The following is a 24,148-nucleotide window of genomic DNA, read 5'->3' as shown; positions in this document are numbered from 1 at the left end:
GCAGAAGGGCACTCTCTCTGCCACCCCTTGTTTCACCCCCTGCGGTGACCTCACGGTTTGCCAAATTCGTGAGCGGACTTTTGGCAGGGTCACTCCCGGGCTGTGGAAGACGCTCAGGGCAGGGGTGACCCGCAATTGGGGCGCAGGAGCCGGGCCGGGAGGATCCTGCGGGTTGCAGTAAAGACTGAGCGGGGCGCCAAGCGACACCCCCCCCACCCCCCCAGCGGTCACTGCCCAGGCGGCAGCAGCTGCAGCAGCGGCAACTGCTCGCATCCCGGCTCCGGATCGGGTTACTCCCCTCCTCCTCGAGCATCTCGGGCCAGACAGGGAAATCCTTATTCAAGTTTGCAGCGAGTACTTTCCCGGTGCTCTAACGCGCTGAGACCGGCCTCCTTTCCCGCATCTCCACCTTTGAGCCTGACGAAGACTCTCAAGTATCGTTCTCTTCTGGGACGCTGCTTGGAGGCTAGCTGCGCTGTTTGGAACAGATTTTGTTTCTCGGCTGGCGTTGGCTGAAAACCAAGGGAAAAGGGTTGCGCTGCAAATCTCAGGATCTCAGGACCTGGGTAAGAGTTGGGCAGACTCAGTCCTGGCGGCCGCTGGACCTTGGCCGGACACCGGATGGTTTCTTATGGGTGGAGGGTATTCCTTAGCCAGGATACCCGGGTGCAGCGTGAGGTGGGGCGAGATGGGCTCAGTCTGGAATGTTTACGTGTCTCAAGAGTTTATTGTTACTGTTTGCATTTGGTCTTGTTACTTAGGGCTGTGTAGGAACTTGACGTATTGTTCATGGGGAGACACCCCCATTATGAATTTTATTTTGCCTAATTTCTGCCCTTCTGTTGCCTAGTCTGTGTTTCTTCTGTGTTGACAGGTGTCATAGCTGGATGTAGGGAGCAATGTCTGGGGGGAATCAGAATGAAAAGCAGTTTCAGGGGGGCCCTTCCTTCCAGATCTGCTTCACTTCTCCTCTGGGATCTTGACTTGTTTTCTGAACTTTTCTTTCTCTGGTACTTGATATTCAGATTGTGCAGATAACTCATTCGACTTGGGGATGCTCCTTCTTCCAGCATTCTCAGTGTCTTTAGGGGTGTCAGGATCACAGGCTGGGTAACTTAGAGCAGAGGAGTCTCTTCCTTGTTGGAATGCCTGGCTCCTCAGGGAATGTTGGAAGGGACAGTTCTTCAAGCCATAGTTACCATAGAAAGATCTATCTTGTGTTGGTCTTTTAAATTGCTTTGATCTAGGACTTTTACCTCTGTTTTAGGGAAATATTTTGTCCTTATTTTTCTTTCTGGAATTAAGAATGACACCATTGAGTAAATGAAGTGTTTAGTGATATCTGTGATACTTCTTTAGCATCCTCATACGGGGATCCAGTTTCTTTAGGGGAAAGTTAAAGTTTGGGATTCTATTAGCCAAAAAGTTCTTAGGCAGTGATATTCATGCCATCCCTAGGCACAGGAGAGTGACATGCCTTCTTGCTTCTTCTTGCCTTTCTCCTTTATACCCTGATTCGCACTTTGTGTATGTCCTTCCTTATGGATGAAAAGATTGGGATCAGATCATTTTATCCAGAAATGCCATTTTCCTAACATGGCTGCTTCAAGGCTTCAGCTTGCAGGCTCCTTTTTGTTTTGCTGCTTTGAGGTCAAAGAGTTCAGTAGAGGGTGAGCTCTGGGACCAGGCGGCCTTGGGTCAACTCTCAACTCTGCCACTTTCCAATTGTGTGATTTGGGGCAAGTTACTTAACCTCTCTATCTTCATCTATAAAATCAGAATGATAATAATGCTTACACCAGAGGGTGGTTCAAAGGATTAAATGAGCTAATGCATATGGAGTGCTAACAAGCCTGGCAGGTAGTTAGCTGTTACGATGATGCTGATGTAGCTAACATTATTAACTCTTGTTGTGTCACTATTATATAGCTAAGTGTTAGCTATTCTTCCTACTTAGATGGGTTTGAAGGCTGCGCTTATGTGGGCTTCACTCCCACCTAGGACGAGACGTATTGTCAAGCTTAGCTCAGTCATGATCTTTGTTCTGCTTTCTGCTGGAGCCCTTTTGGAGGAAAGAAAGGTGCATGTGCCAGGGCTGGGATTTGTGGAGGAGGGGTCATGGTTGGGTGCCAAAGGGTGCTTGGGACAGGCTAGTAGGTGGGAAATCTATACTCAGTTTACAACCTGTACCCTAACTTAGAAACTGCTTGCATTAATATACCTGCTTTAATCTGTTTTTTAGAGGTCAATCATTCGTTCAATAAATAAATATTTATTAAGCATCTATTACATTTCAAGCACTGGTCTAGGTTCTATAGTAATTAGTTAATATGCATGAGTATTTGCTTTATGTCTCCTCCTCCCTTATTTCAAGCATTTTAGGGCTTCATGTGACACTAGCACTCTGTAAATTAAATCCCAAATACTTTCAGCTATCATGATTTTAATATCTGTTAAAATGAAGAGTACTTATCATTGAGGAATTGAACAAAATATTCAGTGTAACCTCTAGCAGGTTACTTCTCCCATTGGCTTCATTGGGTATAAACTTGTGTTGGGAGGTAGGGAAAGAGCTGGATAATCTCTGTGTTCCTTCTGGCTCTGCAATCCTTAAATTAGGTGCCTTACTTCATTGGTGGTTGTTTTTGAACTTCCTTTTTTTTTTTTTAAACATTTGTGTTAGGTACATAAATTATGTCACTTCCATCATTGCATATTAATCAAAGTGAGTGTTGACACCGATAATTAATAAAAAAGGAAAAGCATTTAGCTTGCTTGTATTTCATCAGCTAGTCTCAGCTTTGGTTAGATTGAACTGTGAGAAATTGCCAAAATTTGACCATTTTTGACCTAAATGGTGAATAAAATGGTGATTTCATATAGTTCAACCTGATGTAAATCCTTACCCTGTCTGCTTGATGCACATGCAGTAAGTTTTGGGTGAGGTGGGAAAAGTCTGCAGTGTTACAAGTTCCCCAGGGGATTCTGTTGCAGACACAAGTCACATGCCCATTTAGTAGCAGTGGATTTACCTTCAAGATTCTCTGCTTGGTCTAATAGCATATTTCTAAAATACAAATCTGATCATGTCTTTCCCTTGTTTAAAAATCTTCGGTGGCTCCCCAGATGGTGAGCATCAGAGTCACCCAGGTACTCATTGAAAACGCAGATTCCAGAGCTTCACCCCAGATGCAAGGGCCAGAAATCTGCATTTGCGCAGATCTGGTGGAGGTGACTTCAGATCACAGGTGGAGAATCACTGGTGTATAGCATAAAGCCTGACCTCTTTACCAGGATTCACAATACTAGCCTTGTACTGTCTTCCCTGGGTCCTTTCTCTGCTTCCCTGTTCCCCAGGCCTCTAGCCCCTCTGATCTTGATCTTGTTACTGTTCCTCAGAGAATACATTGCCTGCTGTCTCTCCTCCCTGACCTAGCTGTGTGCTGTACCCTCTGCTGGAAGGATATGTCTTTGCTCCTCTTTTCAATCTAATCAACTACTTACTACTCATTCATCCTTCAAGATACAGTTCAGATAAGACCTCCCTTCTGAAGGTTTTCCTAATTCTCTCACATAAACTTGGTAATACCTCATGTGATTCATATTCTACTTTTTGGATAGCTTTAATATAGCATCTATCATATTGTATCAACTGCATTTGCTATCTGGATGTTTCTCCAACTGATTGGTGAGTTTATCATTCCTTATTCTAAGCCTTTCTCCAAATGGCTGGCACATAGTAGTTACATAATAAATGCCTAAAGGACGTGGCAGTAGGGGGTTTCTGTGGTGTAGTGATTAAGTTTGGCACACTCTGCTTCGGTGGCCCAGGTTCGCAGGTTTGGATCTCGGGTGTGGACCTACACCACTCGTTAGCCGTGCTGTGGTGGCGACCTACATACAAAATAGAGGAAGACTGGCACAGATGTTAGATCAGGGCTAACCTTCCTCAAGGAAAGAAAGAGGAAGATTGGCAACAGGTGTTAGCTCAGGGCGAATCTTCCTCAGCAAAAATTTAAAAAATAAAATAATAAAATAAAAAATAAAAGAATGTGGGGGAAGAACAAATGAATAAATGCGAATTGTTGTTTTCTTAGCACACCAAGTGTTTAGGACAGTCACTATGTATGTACTAAGGGTTGTGGTGAACCTGTCAAGAATTTGCAGTTTGGCTAGAAATAGTCTACAAAGTTAGTAACGTGGAGTGGAAAAACGACAAGATAGAATATCCTAAGAAGAATTATGAAACACAAATGCCACTGAATTAACGTTACATGTTCAACACTATGGCAGCACTATGATACGAGAGCTGAGTTTATCATACCTGGGATGGTTTGGGTTGTGAATGACAGTGTCAGGGCGCTGGAATGGAAGTGCCAATGCCAATAAAAACAAATAGATTTCCCCTTGTGCTTTTCAGTTTATAAATACCTTTTTATTTGTTTTTGTATTTGATCAGAAAGACGGTGACTGGTTTGGTACTGTTTTTCCTACTTTAGTACAGAATGCATTTCTAAAAACAGGTCCAAAGGTTGATTGTGCAAAAGCCTACATGTTAAAAGGGATGCTGGCCCTAGAGAGCCAAATATATTGTAAAGTGTCTAATTATATCTTGCCATTTAGACACAGCATTCAGTGCTTACTCCTTTCTTTAATTTTTCTTTCTTTAAACTTTCCATAATTTTGGTTATTTCCTCCTCACTTGAACAACAGTTAACCTGTTCAAGTTCAATAAATGTCTGATTCATACTAAAGATTTGCTATTTTGGGCGTGTCTAATAACTTTCATTTTTGTCTCACTTATATTAAGTTTAGGAGACAAAACTTCTTGTAATTACTATTAGGTTTTTAATTTTTCCATTTCTCACTCATTATTTTTAATAATGGAAATATACAATAATATTTGAAAAAGTCAACAAATAAATCACAGAGTAATGACAAACATGGTGATGCTGCAAAAATTGAACTTTTAGCTCGTGGGCAGTGTCCACTGTGAAATAAACAACAAAAAATGTTCATTCATAGGCTGCTGTATGAGAGTTCCAGTGACATAGGGCAGGAAGATAGCGGCATCAATGCATGAAGTACAAACATCCAGATTGTTTGGACTTCAAACAAAGCAATATTAAGAACTGCCTGTGCTCTCAGTTTCTTAAGGATGTGTACCCAGTATTTCGTTTTAAAAATTAACTTAGTTTTACAAATTACCTAAGATTCATTGGGTTCTGTTGATTTGTCTTCTTTTTAGTTATGTTTACAAAATGAACGTTTTCTACCTTCATTTAAGCTTGCATTGGGCTGTACTTTTGTAAGTCTCTTAACTAGTCTCCTAATCTCTTTATTCATTCAGTCATGCACTCATTCTCTCTATCTGAATTTCCCAAGATTTTGTATTTATCTCTTATCTCTCTTTTCTTCACAATTTAAGATTATTTTTCACTGTGATCATTCTGACTCTTTTTAAAAATAGTTATTGCAGAGGATTAATTTATAGCACTTAATAAAAGGATTTCTCATACTATGAGGAAAAAAATAAGATACAAACTAGTGTTATTTTACTTTCTATAACTTTATTTGTAGAGCTGCAGGTTGTCGTATGGATGTTATTTGACAATGCATACTCTGTGCCATTAGCCAGCCTGGAAAGTGTGAATGTGTTAATATATCCTGTTGTTATCAATGTTCATTTCTAGTGATTTCCTCTCTTGTTTCATTTCCAGTGATTTATACTCCTAGATAAAGAAACTATGTAAAACATTTTCCTACTCAGGGCAATAAATTGTACTCTTCCCCTCTTCTAAGACAAAGAAAACAGTGTTTCAGTATGGAAAGCCTCATCTGGATAGGTACAGGTGCAGGATATTGGCATCTGTTAAGGACATCTTATCTTTGGGAGCAAGGAGACACTATCCTAGAGGGTGACTAAGTGCCTTGTCGTTAACATCCTGGTCTACCTGGATGAGCTGCACAGATTTGGTTAGTTCTAAAACCTCACCACAGGTGATCCTTCCCATGATGGATCTTTTAAACACCTTCTGGTAAAGAATGATGTTTGTCTTTTTAAAAAAATAATTTTTGATGGCAAATTGAAAATCAAAACTCATAAATTTAACTTGTTCCTCATGGAACAAAATAGAGCTATGAAATCTTTGTTTTGGGCCCAGGGGACTAATTTTACAGTCAAAATGAAAAATTTTAAATATCTACCTCTATTGATTTCTTCAGAAGGGTACCTTATTTTTTTTTGGACAAGGAATCAATGACAAGATGTTACTTTTGTGTTCTTTAAAAAAGCAATTGGTTTGAGTTTTATTTTTGCTCCTTCAGATATTTATTAGATGTATATGGCATAGGGATAAATACTATGTGGAATTACCAAGATGCTTGCCTTAAAAAAAAAAAAAAGATAAAAAAATACAACATACTTTGTGAGGTTGGGTGAAGTGAGGGCCAATTGGGCAGTTCTGAGAGCTGTTCTGAGAGCTCGCCCTGGAGAGAGGGCTCAGTGCTCACCAGAGGTGTCCTGGCAGAGGGGGGGTCTAATAGGAGAGAGGATTTGCGTGGATGGGGCATGTTAGGGGAATGAGCTCAGCAAACATGTGGCTGCAGGGATTTGCAAGACATCTTCAAGCAATAGTGACTAAACCATTCCATGGGTGTGGTGAGTTAACATTTGAGAATCGTTTGATGATAGCCACACATGGGGCTCTAGGCCTAGATTCTGCCTGCTCCCATAGCACTATGTGCATTAAAGGAGCCCATCATAGTACACTGCGACTATCTTACTATATAAACCAGATGTGGTTTGAGGCACCCTATTGAGAGTCAAGTAAAAATTGAACTCCCCTTCCATGAGAAGGTATGAAATGAGAAAGCTGTTATTTCTTTCAACCACTATGGGGCATCTTGGGGTGGGGATGGGGCTCATGTTTCTTCTGGCATCATCTAGAGTTGAATTCCTATTTTCCCTTAAAAAGTTTAATTTAAAGATTATCTTGCCACACTACTGTACTGTCTTTTTTTAGCATGAAGTCATCCACTCGACCATGGATATTGCTTCATATCTCCTTCACTTCATAAAATATCATCAAACGTGGCTCTTATTGGCTGACTTATAAGACTTGGGGCTATGGAGGAAGTTCACATCTTAAAACTTGAAACATTAAGCATGCTTGTTTTTTAAAAGCCCTTTGTCCAGCTCACCGCTGGAACTTTCTCACCGTCCATCCTTTTCTGAAGGCCACAGCCTCCGGCAAGTTGCTTCAGCACCCTCCATCTACTCTCCCTGCACCTCCCTCTTTATGCTCATTGCTGACCCCACCCCCAAATTCCTGTTATCTTCTGAACAGCTGTTATTGTTTGTTTTAACTTCCTGTCTCATTCCCCACATTCCTTGGCAACCTTGTCTTTCTCACCTGTCTTCTCCCCAGGGGTTTTCCCCCACACTAAGGTTTGATAACCATGGTATAAAGCATTGGCCCTTTCAGTATCCCCCCATCTCCTGCACATCCCTAAACAGATCAATGTGCAAAATCAGGCCATTAGTGAGGTTAGAAATGTTTGAGACCTCTGTTTAGCCTCTGTTTTCAAGCGTCAGGGGCCTGAGAATCACTGACAGATACTAGCTCCCTCTAATGATTTGGGCTCAGCAGGTGTGTAGTGGGGCCCAGGGATATGTATTTTTGAAAAGGTATGATGTAAGTGGCCTGTGGATACACTATAAACCTTCTTAGGCTATACTGCTCCATTCAGAAGGCATGACTTTTTCTTTTTTTTTTTTCTTTAATATTTTAGTGACTTGGTCAGAGGGGGTCACAGAGAATAGCTGATCTGTGAGAACCCGTGCCTCTCCATCTCTGCTTGAAGGGACAATGGCTGTAACACAACGCTGTTCATGTGACAGCCAGAGAAAGGGGCCCATTGTTTGGGAGTTGGCTGTTGCTCCATTCCGCTCTGGCCAGCCATCCAACTGAGCTTGGTAGCCCCAAGGAAACAGACACACTTGAATCAGAAAGACAAAGAAAGGAGGTCAAGGCCTTTCACAGTTAAACTACTTGCAGCAATGTGTCAGAGGTAGGATTTGGGGAGGAAAAAAGCAATTCTGTGGAAGCATCATTAATCTGCTGGTTTGGGAGCATGAGACATGGCGTTAGGGGAACACAAGTCTATTAGAATTCCCAGTTGATCTTTGCCAAGGAAGAACTGTTTCCTACTATGTCCCTCTGACTTATCTTATTGTAGGGTGTTACTATTGATTTTAAAAATAAAAAAGATCTCCCTCTGTCCATGGTAGGCAAAGGCACATTTCTCTGCCTCTTTTCCTCAAGCTCATCAAAGACAGGTATGTGATCTGAAAGCCTGCCTAATGGAGGCCTATGACCTCAGAGAATGATTCTTTGCTCTGGGGTATGGTGACTGTATATATGATGTATTAATAATTTCCTTCCAAATCTAGATTCAGATATCAGTTTTGAAGCTGAGAATTTTTTTGAGTTTGAAATACAGTTAAATCCATTGGAAAGTTATTGATGTATTTGGACAGTTATGAGATTGGGGGACTTCCCAGATGTCCTTTAGATACTACCCCTCACCCCTAGCTTCTAAACTGGATTCTAGCTTGGAGGGAAAGTGTTGCAGACTTCCTGTAAAGATCTAATCAAGACCATAACAATTGACTACATTCTTTGTGTCAGAAGAAGATTCAAATTCAAGGTCATAGCCTCAGCAAAGGTCGCAGACTTTTCACACAGAATTGTTCTTTTAGCCTGATTACTCTCTTTATGAAAAAGTATGTCATTCATTCTGCCTTTGCCTCTGGGTTTCTTTCAAAGGGAAACTTAGTCCCTAGTTCTTGTGCATATTTGTAGGCTATTTTTTTTTTTTTTAATTTAGGCCCCAAATACAGCCTTGAATGATGCAGAATGGGAAAAGCCTTTTCTGGATGTAATGGGTTGTGGAGAGCCCATTTACACAGAGTGTTCAGGCAGCTGGTGCTCATTGGCCAGTAGGAATCCTTTTGTCTCTGAGATAAGAGGTTTCCTGACTGGGAGTATTCGGCTTAACAGGTTTGTACCCCGGAGAGGGCAATATATGATTTGCTTGAGGTCACTTAGAGCTTCTCATAATTAAGTCCGTCATTGCACCGTGATTGTAGACTATCATTGTAAATCCATTAAAGAAGGAGAAGCCAGTGGATTGCAGAGAGGCAAGTGGCTTTATTTTCTCCATTATATTTCCACTCCCCCTCCCCCTCCCCTTGCAGCTTGTTTATACTTGACTAAGTGGATATTTGGTTTTACCAATGATATAGAGGCCTTTGAAGTGGAGAAGGGGAAGAAGAGACTATTCTTTGCAGGTGGCAAGAGGATTGTGTTAAACATGCTCCTGATTAGTTAATTAACTTTCAATTCATTGTCATTAGGCCTGTTCATTTAGCTCCATTCCCATGATGCAGAGAGGCTCGCCCTTCAGTGCTGTGAGGGATGAGTACTGTGCTCAACTTGAAGTTTTGTGTAGTCATATGTTGCCTTTTATTGTGGTTGCATGTTTAATACCAAATGCATTTATAGGCATAAGATGCTTGCAGGGACTTAGTTTTGTGTCAGAATTAAAGCTGTGCCCAAGGAGGGCCTCTGGGATGCTAACGTTGTTCTGTTTAATCTGGGTGCTGATTATATGGGCGTGTTCGTTTTGTGAAAATGTATTGAGCTGTTCCATTTTGATTTGTGTCCTTTTTTGGTTTGTATTTTACGCTTCAATAAAAAGTTCAAAAAAATTTTAAAAGCATCATGTTTAATGTAGGATTAAAGCTGTAGCAGTGATGGAAAACAGTAAACTCTGGGAACCCCAACTGTCACATAATTTGGATCTTGGTGGGGCTGGGAGGGCCTAGAGCTTTAAATATCCATGGATTCGCCCTCACTTCCATAGCTGGAAGAGCTGTGTGTCAGAAAGTAGTGGAGCAGCACCATCAGAGTTGATTGTTTCACTTTTCTAGGCAGCAAATCCAGTGCCTAAGAGGTCAGCAGTGTTGGCAGAACCCCACTCTTTAGAATCTCAAGCAAAAGCACCCCTCCAAGTTGGCAAACTAGCAAATCTGATTCCCACTCTCCGCTCTCCTCCTGTTCATTGTAATTTGTCCGGAAAAATAAGAAAAGGACTCTATGGATCATGGATTTTTATCTGGATCTTAGATGACATCTCTCCTGAAGTCGAATATTGGAATGCTTTTATATTTTTCTCCCATTTTTCTAACTGGGACAAAGTGATATGTGGTGTGGAATCTTTGGCTCATCTCTCTCACTTATTTCAGCCATCACTTCCTGAGCTCTACAGTGAGCTCCAGGAGCAATACCTGTAAGGTGGGACAGTCCTATAAGCAATGTACACTTCCTTTGGGCATTGGACCTAAAGGTTAACTGTTGGTTTACACAAACACATGTGATTAAAGTCATGAGTTAAGAGCCAAGATTTTGACGGTCTGGGTCTACTCCTGGCTGGCCCTGTCATTTACTGCATGAAATGTGACAACTAAGTCAGGACCCATCTCTACCCTTAAACCTTAGTGATCTTGGACAGGCTACTTAAGCTCTCTAAGCCTCTTTTCATCACCTGTAAAATGATAATGGTATATACTTCAAAGAGTGTTACATTTAGCATAGTGGTAGGCACATAGTGAGCTCTCAATAGTGTTATCATTATTTAACACCAAATAATGTTAAAATAGGGAAGAATAATTAACATGTCTAGGAATAAGGTTTGCTTATGCTTTTTGTGAAAGACTCATCCAAGTACTTAAGTAAGATCCTATTAATTAAATACAGAAATTAGAAAGTATAATCTCTGATATAAAATATAAGCTAAAAGGAATTTAAAATATTCTGGAGTACAGCAACAGTTAAATTTACTCATGGGCATGAATATTTTTTAATGAAGATAGTATTTTACTAAAAGAAAAGTTATTTATTTCTACTACAGAATCAGGATGAGACTTTTAATGATTTTGTTCTTCCCTAGTAAGATGTCAGCAGAATTGAAAAGAAGTGTTCAAACAAAAACTCGTGCACAAATGTTTATGGCAGCATTATTCACAATAACCAGAAGGTGAAAATCACCCAAATGTCCACCAACTGATGACCGGAGACTAGATAAACAAAATGTCATATATCCATACAATGAAATATTATTTATCCGTAAAAGGCATGAAGTACGATATGTGTAGGACGTGGATGAACCTTGATAACATAATGCTAAGTGAAAGAAGCCAGACACAAAAGGCCACATATTATATGATTCCATTTATATGAAATATCCAGAATAGGCAAATCCATAGAGACAGGAAGTAGATCAGTGGTTGCAAAGGGCTGGGGGGAGGGGGAAATGGGGAGTGATTGTGTTATGGGTATGGGGTTTCCTTTTGGGGTGATGAAAATGTTGTGGACCTAGATAGTGGTGATGGTTGCACAATGTGGTTAAAATTATGAATTTTATGTCTGTGAATTTTACCTCAATTAAATTTTTTTACCTTTATTTAAAAAAAAACCACATCAGCAGATATTTTGCATTTGGATGAGATGTATCTGCATCGGTCAGTCGATCTCTGTTAATGATGTTCCTGTTATGACCAAAGCCTTTACTGCATGTTGGGGAGAATACCAAAATTAACAAGGCCTGGACCCTGCCCTCAGCACACTGCTTGTCTGTGAAGACAGGAAAGGATGAGGAAGCAGGTGATATGTTCCAGGTGAACCCATCTTAGAAGAGGGAGAGATCCCTGTGGATTTGGTGATTAGAGAAGGCTTCTTAGAAGAGATGGGACTTTGAAAGATTAGTGAGCTTCATGAAATCAGGGAAGAGGGAGAGAGCACCCCAGTTGGTAGAAATGTACATGGCTGGGGTCGGGGGGGGGGGGTGTGGGGGAAGACAGGGGCAGGCAGAGATGGCCAGAGTGGAGTGTTTGTATAATGGAATATCAAGAATATCAAGAAATAAGGTTGGAAGTGTAGATTGGAGCCAAGTTGGAAAATCTTTGAAATAGATAGATATATAGCAAAGAATTATCTATCTGTATAAATAGATAGCAAAGAATTATCATTGATGGTAGGAGTAGAAAATAAAGTAGAAATGGGGGAGACAATAAGAAGACTATTGCAATAATTTCACTAAATCTAACACAATCTGTTATTTATTGAATAAATATTTGTTGAGCACCTGTCATGCTCCATGGGATTTTCTATGACGGAGACAGGGCAATTCCTGAGATAAACAAGGTCCCTGCACTCTTGGATTTGCATTCTAGTAAACATTCTAGCATTGACTGCTATGTCCAGTGGACAAATGTAGTTGAAAAGTTAAAGCATAAGTGTGCTATAATGTAGTGGTTTGGAGTGTGGGTTCTGGAACCAGACTTCCTGGATTTGAATCTTGGTTTGCTCCATTGTTTACTAGATGTATGACCCTGAGCCAGTTACTCCAGACTCAGTTAAGTAGGGATAATAATGGTAGCTCTCTCATAGAGTTATGAGGATTAACTGAGATAATAAATAAAAAGGACTTAGGACACTATATGGCATATAGTAAAGGCTCAGTAAGTTTTATTTATTTGTTTGTATCTGATTGATTAATTTCTACTCAGGATTTGTCTAGGTCACTTCCGTTTTTAGTTCCATAAGGCTATGGCAGAATCCTGGTGTGTTGCATCTCAGGTCTAACCTCTCTTTAATATGCCATACTATTTTGGATATTTAAGTTGTTGAATTAATTAGCATAAAAACTCTGCCTTCATAACTCAGGAAAACCACAAAATTCCTCTCTCTGACAAACTATAGCCCTGATCTTGGCTTGGACAAAAGCTTCCAGATAACGCTCCGTCTACGTTCTGAATCAAGAAGTCTTTTTAAACATCTTGGCCTGATAGGTACTGCCCTTTCAGTATTAGGAGTCTGGTGATAAGGAATATGGTTGATGCCCCAGAACTTAGCACATTCAGTCTCCCTCTAAAGACACAGCTTCAGTTTGAATTTAATTTCTTTGTGTTACCACATCTCAAGTGTTACAGGCCACCTCAGCTCTCTGTGCCTGTGTCCCTTTCTGTGAATTAGCATGAAATAGCCAACTACCTCATCAGGAGGTACATTCTTAGAGTGTATCTAGAAGGAATCCTGGGAGCTTGTGGGAAGAGAGTACGTAAACTTTGAGGGCCCTTCTCCTTCTAGCATCAATTGATTCTAGTATGTAAGCTCTTTGAGCACATAAGATCTGTCTTATTTACCTTTCAGTCCCCAAATGGTGAAGCATAGTGCTATGGACTGAATTGTTTCCCCCAAGATCCATATGTTGAAGCCCTACTCCCAATGTGATTGTATTTGGAGATGAGGCCTCCGAGGGAATGATAAAGGTTAAATGAGGTCATAATGTGGGGCTCTAATCCAATAGAGCTGTTGCCCTTATAAGAAGAGGAAGAGATACCAGAAATTTCTCTTTCCATCCTGTAAAGACACAGTGAAAAGGAGGCCATCTGCAAGCCAGGAAGGGAGCTCTCACCAGAAGCTGAATTGGCCACCACCTTGATCTAAGATTTCCCAGTCTCCAGAACTGTGAGAAATAAATTTCTGTTGTTTAAGTCACCCAGTCTGTGGTATTTTCTTATGGAAGCCTGAGCAGACCAAGACACGTATACTTTTTCTTTCAATAGAACAGGAACTTAAGTATTTGTGGACCTGACTAATTTCAAGATTATTCAGAACTATGGGGTCATAAGAATAATATGAAAAAGTGAACCTGACCAAGAATCCTAATCCTCATTTAAATGGATAATCTTGACCTTGTCTCCCACTATACACCAATGAGGCCACAAGGTAGCATCATTGCTGGATTAAAACTTCCTCAAGACCCTATTTTTCCTCCAGTGGAGGTGCTAATGAGTGGTGAACCAATCAATAGTGAGTAAGAACCCTTGTCAGGAGGATATGAGGTAAGAGAAGAGCCTGGACAATTGATACTTTGGACTTTTGGGTTTTGAACAATTGACTCCTAGCTATTCTTTCATAGGATGCAGCAGAATTGAAGTGGTGAGAGTGTGAGGGAAGGGTAAGTAATGGAGGCTGTACCAGTGGGGCAACACTTCACCTGGGCCAGGAGAGCTGAGGTGGTTCCTCCCACCAAGGAGAAGAGATCCTCCTTCAGGAAGGGTGATAAGTGTGCCTGAGCCCAGCCAAGAATTCAGGGGCAGAGAGCCCCTGAGTATAGCTAGCCAGAAGGTCTACTTTTGTTTTGGTGAAGACCAGCCTGGAGCAAAGGCACTTTTCTTCCGCCCTTCAAAAACAAAAATACAACCAAAAAAGCTTATGATGTAGAGCTCTGCCAAGCTAGGGCTGGAAAAAAGAACTCCTTGCCTTTCTTTCCAGGCAGTATGTAAATGATGCTTTGTAGTTTTATTTGTGCCGCCACTGGGGACTGTTCAGAGGGCCTCCCCGCAGCCCATCACTGCTGTAGAGTTTAATTCTAGCGATCATGATCAGCCTATAAGGTAAGCCTCTAAGTCCAGTTGTTACCTCCCAGCATAGTCGTCTTTGATTGAGGGTATTGTAATGTTATGAAATCCAGAGATCTTCTGAAAGCAATCCCCCAAATTTACTTTTAGAATTTCAAGTGTGTGCTTATGTGTAGCCCTCTCTCTACAGGACAAAACTCTGATCTTTTTGAATTTGTTGAGTTCAGGTGTGGCAGACAGAGACATTAATTCTCTCTATCTAAGAAGGATTTCTTACAGCTTGACCTAAGGAAACTCCTAACTAGCTGGAAAATTTGGAAGAGCATTTTTCATTTCTTGGCCGGGTTTTGCTATGTGTGAAAAGGAGGCAATGTAATTAGGGCCCCAATGGCATGTAGATTCATTCACTGGCACATACAGGAGACCACAGTGGGTTAGTGGCTGACATGTCCTCCCTATTTCCTTTGATGGTGAAAGTGTTGGCTCCACTGCTGAGAGAGATGGCAAGCGAGGCCTGACTTTCAGAACAAAGTGTCAGTGAGTAAAGAAAGGGCAGTAGAAGCCAGGCGGGTGTTGTCACTGAGTTCTAAGAACCAGTTCTGTAAGACAAAAGCAGCTTCCCTGTCTCTGTCTAGGAGTTGGATCCATCATAAGTAAGATCCCAGGCAGAGCAAACCCCCTGCAGTGTATACTGGGAAGCACAGTGCAGTTTCTTCCTTGGTGTGCTCCCTGAGACGTGAGGAGACGACCAGGCCTCTGCCTGGCTGTGGCCACTGTGCCCACAAAGAAAAAGCTGTGTGCAGTGGCCGTCCCACCCATTCTTTTTGGCCCAGCAGTTGTTGGCAGCTGAGCAGCTAGGGAAAGTGAAGATGCTTGGGAGAGGTCAGGATCAGGCCTCAGATTCGTTGTTGAAGGCCCAGTGGGGAACCCACGATTAGAGGAAGAAGTCCAGGTGAAGCGAAATTATTTAAGGAGAGATGTACTTTTAGGGAGTTTCTCTTCATTGACTCAGTTCAAGTTTTCTCTTAAATGTACTTTATGCTGAGTTGCGGGAGGGGGTGGAATCACCCAAGTTTGAAACTCCAGCATTACTCATGATTTTAGCTGCCTACTTGTAGAACTGCATCGATTAGAGGTAATTTTTTTGTTTTCTAACCATGGTGCTAATGGAAAGCATTGACAGTGACGCAGATCTCAAGGGCAATGTCACTAATCCCTTTTACTTTTTTGAATGAAACAAATAAATGCTTCTAGAGTGAAACAAATAATGCTTCTAAAGTGAGGGAGCATACTTTTTCCCCTAGAGCTCTGTTGGGTAACCCAGAATGATGGAAAGAGCACTGTGTCTGGAGACACAAGATCTTGTCTTGAAATCCAGCTCTGCCACGGTTTGACCTCAGTCACCTAAAAACTCCTTTGTGCCTGTTTTCTTATCTATAAGATGAAGAGATCAAAATGGCCCTTTCCAACCCCATGAACCCCTCTGGGATGTCTGGACTGTAGGGGTGCAGCTGAGTGGGCGGGCAAGAATAGGGTGGGTGAGGGCTCACTGCTGACAGCACCTGGAGCAGAGCCACAGCCTTGCCTGAGCCAGCCCCCTGGCATGGCCACGGACCTAGATGCCAAATGGAAGAAGCACAACTGTGTGACATAAAGAGCGTGCTTTTTCTGCTCCCCTCTGTGCCCTGGAGAAGCTGAGTGTGAGTTTCGGGACAGCTGTTTTCTTGGGGGCTCTTCCACTGTGTCGGCTCACAGTTAGCACACAGCCTAGCACCGACATGTGGAACTCTTTCCTCTTAAAGCATCACTTTAGCTAAGTCTCAAAATTTAGCTAACTTCAGACCAAATCCAAACCTTCTTCTCTCTGTGATGGTTACATTTTCTTCCACTCCATTACAGCAGATCTTTGGGAAAATGTGTAAAAATATGTTGTTTTCTCTCTTTTTTAAATTTACACACAAAATTTAAAAAAAAATTGCTAGCTTTAAAAATTTTGTGAGGTCTGATATCTGCTTCTGTTCCCCAAGAGACCTTGAAAAGAGTGTCAGGTGATGGCGCCGAGCCTCGATTGGGGAGTGTGGTGTGTGAACCCCAGTCCTGCCCCACTGGGTAACAGAGAACCAGGACTTTCTAATTCACGCCACATGCAGTGACCCGAGCAGACCCTGCAGGACAACAGAAGTCTTGCTGTCTCCTCGCGGAGCAGTTGCTCAGAAGCCGTTGTACAGCTGTGGCCTGCTTTGTTGGGAAGTGCAGCCTGACTTGATCTTTTAATCTCTTTGCTCCCTGTAGGTATTATAAATAACAACTGGTCTGTAGGAGTACCTGCCAGAAGGGATTGAGATCTGCATTCTGTACTCAAAAAACCATTGTTTTGTGTAATCTTAACTTCATTAGCAATGAGGGGGGGGGCAGGAATAAAACCCCAAAGCAAAGCAAAGCTACTTTGTTATGACCCAGAAGATCCAAATTGAGGAATTTAGAATTGAAATCGAGAAAGAGAATTTCCTCTAAAACCTCAAATTCCTTAGAACTTGTCTGAGAAAGTCAGAAGCACACACAAGTCCAGATCCCTAAGTCTGTTTGTTCCAAGTTAAACAATCGAATCCAAGGTTTGAATTTGGGCAGGCAGCAGTGGAGAGCTGGAATTCTGAACGTTGCACGGTGGCTTCAAAATGTTGGATGACCTGTGGTTTCCGTTTGCTTGAAGTTGAGAGATAGTTAAATTGCTCTATTTTGGTTTTTGTGTCTCGGTTCTGGAGGAATTGTCATCTGCTTTACAGTGCTCCTGGAGAGCAGAGAGGTAACATTCTGGCCGACTGTCCCGCAGAGGAGGCAGTGATGGGACTGGGCTGCCACAGGATCCCACTGTTGTTACTACGTTTGCTGACGTTTGCCTCCTTCACCCTCAGGTTCTAGTGATTAGATTAGAAGTCCATGCATGATCCATGGGAGAATGTGTGAATGTTTGTTTTAATCATGCAGACGGGTAATAAAAACAAGCAAACAGAAGTCCCTACCTCATAGGGAGACATCTGTTACTTACTCTTTAGAACTAGGCTTACTTCTAGATATTTCTTTTTTTTTATTGTGGTAAAATAGACGTAACATAAAATTTACTATTTTAACCATTTTTAAGTATACAGTTCTGTGGCATTAAGTACATTCACATTGTTGTGCAACGAACACTGCCATCCATCTCCAGAACTTTTCCATCCTCCCAAACTGAAACTCTGTACCCATTAAACAGTAACTCCCCATTCCCCTTTGTCCCCAGCCCCTGGCAACCACCCTTCTACTTTCCGACTCTGTGAATTTGACTACTCTAGATACTTCATATAAGTAAAATCATACATATTTGTCCTTTTGTGACTGACTTATTTCACTTAGCATAATATCTTCAAGGTTGGTCCATGTTTGTAACATGTGTCAGAAGCTCCTCCCTTTTTAAGGCTGAGTAATATTGCCTTGTATGTATAGACCATATTTTGTTTATCCATTTATCCATTATAGACATTTGTGTTGTTTCCACTTTTTGGGTGTTGTGAATAATGCTGCTATGAACATTGGTGTACAAATCTGTTCGAGTCCCTGCTTTCAGTTCTTTTTGAATGTATACCCAGAACTAGAATTGCTGTATCATATGTAATTCCATGTCTAATCTTTGAGAAAGCCATACTGTTTTCCACAGCAGCTGCAGCATTTTACATTCTCACCAACAGCGCACAGGGTTCCAATTTCTCCACATCCTCACCAACACTTGTTATTTTCTGTTTTTTCTTTGTTTGTTTTGTGTTTTGGTAATGGCCATCCTAATGGGTGTGCAGGGCTCTCTCTTTGTGGTTTTGATTTGCATTTCCCTAATGATTAGTGATGTTGAACATCATTACCTGTGCGTATAGGCCATTAGTATATCTTCTGTAAAGACATATCTATTCAAGTCCTTTGCCCATTTTTTAATAAGGTTGTTTTCTCTATTGTTGTTGAATTGTAGTTTTTTTTTTTTAATATTCTGAATTTTGACGCCTTATCAGATACTGTATGATTTGCAAATATTTTCTCCCATTGTGTGGATTGCCTTTTCACTCGGTTGATAGTTTCCTTTGATACATAAAAGTCTTTAATTTTTTGTGCATGTGTGAGGAAGATGGCCCTGCCCATCTTCCTCTACTTTATATGGGACGCTGCCACAGCATGTCTTGACAAGCGGTGTGTCGGTGTGAACCCCGGGCTGTGGAAGCAGAGTGCGTGCACTTAACTGCTTGTGCCACCAGGCCGGCCCAAAAGTTTTTAATTTTTGTGAAGTCTAATGTATCTATTTTTTCGTTTGTTGCCTGTGCTTTTGGTGTCATAGCCAAGAAATCATTGCTAATTTGCTTTTAGATATTCTAACATGTAGCTCCTTTCTCTGTAACACCACAAAAACCATTAGTCATGGAAGTTTCCCTTTTGAAGGAATTTTGCTTCGAAATGGCTCTTTTTTACTTGTGTGGGCAGTGGCCTTTATATAATTTCAGAATTGGTTGATTTCACGTTCGCCATGCTCTACCATCTTCCTTCTCTTCTCAAGGGATCACAAAGGCTCATTTGTGGATAAGAAAAAAGAGGGTGAGGGAAAGGCTGAGTTTGAAAAGAGCCTCAATCACTTATATTATAGAGGCTGAGGAGAGGAAGGCCAGATTTAAGAAGTCTGGGGAATGTGAGAGGGCCCTTTAGCAATCATGACTTGCAGGAAGCGTATGACACCAGACTGGACTGCCATTTGCCTGCAAAGGCTGAGATCTATTTCCTAAAGCCCTTTTTTCTCCCTCAGGCTGGAAAGATTGTTGAAAAGTGGGCAGGCCCTAGGGACGAACCTCGAGGACGCTGCCACTCAGTCTCCAGCCCAAGGACAGAAAGAGTTGTTCCACATACACTTCTCCAGTGTATAGACAATGGCTTGTATAAATGTTCATTCCTTTTTTAGAAAACACCACATATTTCTTTTATTTTTATTAAATGCTGGTAAGACTCTTCTAATATCTTAGAAAATCCTTTCCCTGCTTGCCAATTTCTCATACTTTACTCGTTACGTTATTATTTCTGGATTATATTCTGTGCACAAATCAACATTAATAGTAGCCACACATTCCAAACACCATGGATATTGCCTGGGATAAAAAAGAAACTGGAGAGTGCATCGTAAATTTATACAATCTCATCCTTGAAGAGCAAATTAAATACAAGAGAGAATGCCTCAAGGACATTCTGCTTTACACTTGATTGTTCGAGAAGAATATGTTTACAAGGTATCTATGTTTTAGTCTTTTCTCATTACTTACATTGCAACCATATGTCACCATTTCCCTGGCCTTGTTCTGTTCTTTGCTTTAGACACCCAGGGTTGGGTGAGTATCTGTGTGTTTCCCTGCTGGGCATGTGTTCAGATACGAGACTGTTTGCTGCGGCTTTCCTGCTTATACATCTGGTCTGAAGAGTGGTCTTCTGTGCCAATGATTGTCCTCGAACTGCTGCCTGCACACTAATGTGACTTATGGATACAGAGAGCTGAGGGTGTCTGGATTTTTGCAGTTTTAAAAAGTTGAATGATGGCCTCCTTTATAAAGGCAGCCCTTTTCAAAAGAACTGCAGTTTAATTAGTAGATCCCCACTTACCTACATACACAGACTTGAAGGAATCAATGGACAGCTTCACTGGGGACAAGGAACAATGGCAATAAGTTTCTTTAATTTGTATGTCACAGAAGGAGACATTAAATTTCTAAAATTCAATTTCGTGGTTGGTTCATAAGGCCCAAGGCATCCGAGGAACTAGGTATCCTGAGAAACCGGCTTCCTGGTGTTGGGTGCTAGCTGCACTTTTTAAAGTCATAATTACCTCAGGAGCTAGAAAATGCTTTTCATCTGCAGCATCCCGTTATAATGCCTAATTTTAATGTCTGCAAGTAGGCATCACAACAAAACCACAGCTCACCCCCTCCTAGCCTCCCTTGCTCCTTCCTCTCACCACTGTCTGTTTATGGTGGGCTGCGGGGAAGAGTGGGGGAGCCGGAAGGAGGGAGAGAAGCAGAGTCAGAGCAAGCAGCCCAGGCCCTGCTCCCAGCTTAACTGGCACCAGGAAAAAAGTGCCTTCAGCTGGCACCCGGGCTTGTGTGCACCAAGCTTGCTTGTTTGCCATGAAAATCTTAGTTGTAACAGAGACCGATGCCATTCAGACCTCGAGCGGGAAGCTGCTTTTATGGGGAGGCTTTCTTGGCACCATGTCCGACATACACTCCAGTCAATCACAGTAAAGTGCCTAATAACAGATGTGGTAATTAAGCCTGAAGAACTCTGTCTCTATTTTTTAATTTTTATTGCAGGGAATAACAAAGTGCCTCATTATACCTCCAATCACGCTGATTTTTGAATTGGGCATACCGATGTCATAAAACATGACATCTCTGCAAGGGCTTTCTTCCTAAGCCCTTATCAGCCGTGGTTGCTGCCAGGGAAAGGTTGGATCTGTTTTGGGGAGAACAGTTCTGTTCTTTCTGGGCTGCCCTTTGCACTCCAATACCAAAGCACATGCAGCTTCCTGGGGGTACAGTCAGGTTCCTTTAAGTACTTTGGATATAAATAAACAATTTTAGCTTTTACGTGCTTGTGTGAATATAAAATGTGCCCTGATTCTCTTAGGTTCAAATTATACTGCTTATAGCGAGAAATTAACTTCAGCTTTCCATTGTAGAAAGGTTTCAGATAACCCGAAACCATGGTAAATTACCATATTTTAATAGGATAAATCATCTTGGAAAAAAATTTAATTACGTCTGAAAAGGTCTGTCTTTGATTGTGGCAGTTTCTAAGGCAAATGTCTTCATTAAGGTTGTTTTTCTTTCTTTTTTAATGATGAACATGAGTCTGGCTCATCATTAAAGAAAATGAATCTAAGAATTTAATGACTTGGGACAGGTAGAAAAAGTGTATGTCCTCTATAGGAAGAGAACATGACTTGAAACTTTCTCTGGAGCTCTTCCTGGATTGTCCAGAACTGGTTCTGCATGACGGCGGTGCTCTCGGGAAAGACAGCCAAGTTTCCTGCCCGTTTCTGACATGTCTCTACATGGCTCTGTGGGATAGCGTAGATGTGGAAGCTGCATTTGTATCATGGAGATGATTTTTTGTTTGTTTCTAATCCAGCGTGGCCATGAGCATAGAGATTTGGGGAGATATTTTGGAAAGGCCCTGGATCCCATTTTGTAAAATTATTGATTCGTTTCCTTGTCTCCTAATGCATAATTTTGAGTATTTCAGGATATTTCTAAGAGAACTTCAAGTTGACTCTATTCTTAAATTTAGCTCTCTTAATCTCACCCAATGAAGCAGAGGATTCCTAGAGCATAATCAAGATTTAACTTTATTTCAGTTCTTGTATTAATAAAGCATAAACTTGACCTGCTCGTTTGATTAGCCCTGAACAAGTAATTTGTGTGTATTTAACATTTATTAAATGTTAACATTTAACACACACACACACACACACAATACATGAAGGCGTACCAACCTTGATGGTACTCCATATTTGTTTACTCATCTAACACCTAATATTTATAATTCACTTTTTACCACCTTTATCCATTTAGACGTTTTCCGCCATTGCTGTCAAGCATATTTCTTGCCAAATATGAAAGTAGGCGTGTGCAGACACATATTTTACCACATTAAAATTTGTTTTAAGAAACTCTCTCTCTATATACCTTGCATCAAAAAGTGAGACCTCCTAGGGGCTGGCCCAGTGGTTAAGTGCCCGCGCTCCGCTTCAGCGGCCTGAGGGTTCGCAGGTTCGGATGCACCGCTTGTCAAGCCATGCTGTGGCGGTGTCCCATATAAAGTAGAGGAAGATGGGCACGGATGTTAGCCCAGGGCCAATCTTCCTCCGCAAAAAGAGGAGGATTGGCATCAGATGTTAGCTCAGGGCTGATCTTCCTCACACACAAAAAAAGCGAGACCTCGTAGATACGGTAGGAAAGACCCGTGGTTCAAGCAAAGACATTGTCATCAGGATTATTCAGTTGCTGGAAAAAGAAAGCTTTTCTTTAAATAAGATTCAGATTAGTTTTCTTATATTTTCCCTAAGAATAGCAAGATCTTCTGGAATGATACAGCTTATGTTTTAGATCCAGTCCCAATGTTGGGAGAATATTTCTATAAATTCATAGAGATGCCTTTTAGATGAAGTGGAAACTTGGTCAACCAAGAACGGTCCTGAGTTAAAGCGCTATCTCCTGGCAGAATAGATCACTTCAGAGATCATTTCTCAAAGTTCCCCAGTCTCCAAGCTGAGTCATTTGTTTTTGCCAGATATGGATCCCATTTTCAGTTATTAATCTTTCACCTCAAGCCTCTGGACTCATATCAACTATCTGCGACTCACAGGATACGACCCCCTGACTGCCCTTCAACCTCTCAGATCACTGCCCAATACGATGTGAATGTTGTGTGCCCTGTAGCTACAAATTTTGATCTAGCTCAGTTAACAGCCATTTATTGAGCATCTGTTATATTCTTGGAGATGGGGAGAGAAGTAGAAATCAGGGAGAGTGGAGTGGAAGACAAGACCAAGACATGGGCTCTGCTTTCAAGGAGCTTCTAGCCTAGTTGAGGAGATGGGATTGGGTATGTCAAATGATGACCAGCAGCCCAAAGTAACATACACACGTCAGAGGAAGGATGTGGAGAGCTGCTTCCATCAGAGATTTCTATGCAGTTTTTAGTGAAGAGACTAAAGAATATTTTTACTTATGTTCTCAACACTTCATTAACTAGATATAGAATGAAAGAATAAATTATTGCAAAGAGAGAAATAAGTTGACAGGAAGCTTATGTAATGGTTTTAATTTCAAACAATTAGGGAGGCTTACACGTTGACCCAAGGGAATCGTAGAAATGAATCATAAACCCTTTTAAATTAGCAGGGCAGGAAAAATGTAATCCATGCAGGAAACTATTTTCATCCTCCATAGATTCTTCAATTGAGATAATCTTCATGTATAGTTTAAATCCATTAGATTTTATTTTTCCTTTTTAAATTAAATGATTAGAGAGTTTAAAATCTTGAACAAATGACAGTAATATAGTTTATAGGAACTGTATCTTCTTAAGAAGGAAATTAATGTATTCAATGTGATGGGGTCAACTTAATTTTGAATGCTTTCTGCTACCTGTAGTTTCCAGTATTTATGATAAAGTGAAGATATTGCTATTAGAGATTTTGAAATTAAAAAAAAAAGAAGAGTCAAGGAAGAGAATTTATAATAAAGGCAAAGGGAAACGACATTTAAACAGAACAAGAATGGAAGAAGGGAAGAAATTAAAGAAAATATCATAAGTTGCAAAGCCTATGGCCCTGCAGAATTCAGAACTCATGGCTTTAGTTTAAATACCTTTAGCTTCTTTGATTCAAATTGCCCTGAAAGAGTTATCAGAATCTGTTTAAAGGTAAAGGTGTTAGTCACCATGAAATCTGTAATTATTTTGATATTAATACTACAGTTTATTTATTCTTAACATTATACTTGGTATGCATTTATGCCCATGTGTGCTTTTCATTTCCTTGCCTTACTGGGTAATGTACAAACACTTATGTATATTTGGGGTCCATTAAGATGTTCCTTT

General features: G+C 41.1%; 1 protein-coding gene across 1 annotated transcript in view; it reads left to right on the top strand.

Annotated features, from left to right (window-relative positions):
* The first annotated feature begins 215 nt into the window (after positions 1-215).
* The window catches only part of MEGF10 (multiple EGF like domains 10), a 160,723-nt gene continuing 136,790 nt past the window's right edge, over positions 216-24,148 (top strand). Inside the window, exon 1 of the mRNA XM_014796376.2 lies at positions 216-566. The gene's annotated coding sequence lies outside the window, so the exon portion shown is untranslated. The remainder of the gene's footprint in view (positions 567-24,148) is intronic.

The sequence above is a fragment of the Ceratotherium simum genome, chromosome 4, assembly GCF_057802395.1.
Source record: "Ceratotherium simum simum isolate JZ-2026a chromosome 4, ASM5780239v1, whole genome shotgun sequence".
Classification (NCBI taxonomy): Eukaryota; Metazoa; Chordata; class Mammalia; order Perissodactyla; family Rhinocerotidae; genus Ceratotherium; species Ceratotherium simum.
The sequence above is the reverse complement of the archived record's forward strand: the minus strand, read 5'-3'. Positions and strand labels throughout refer to the sequence as shown.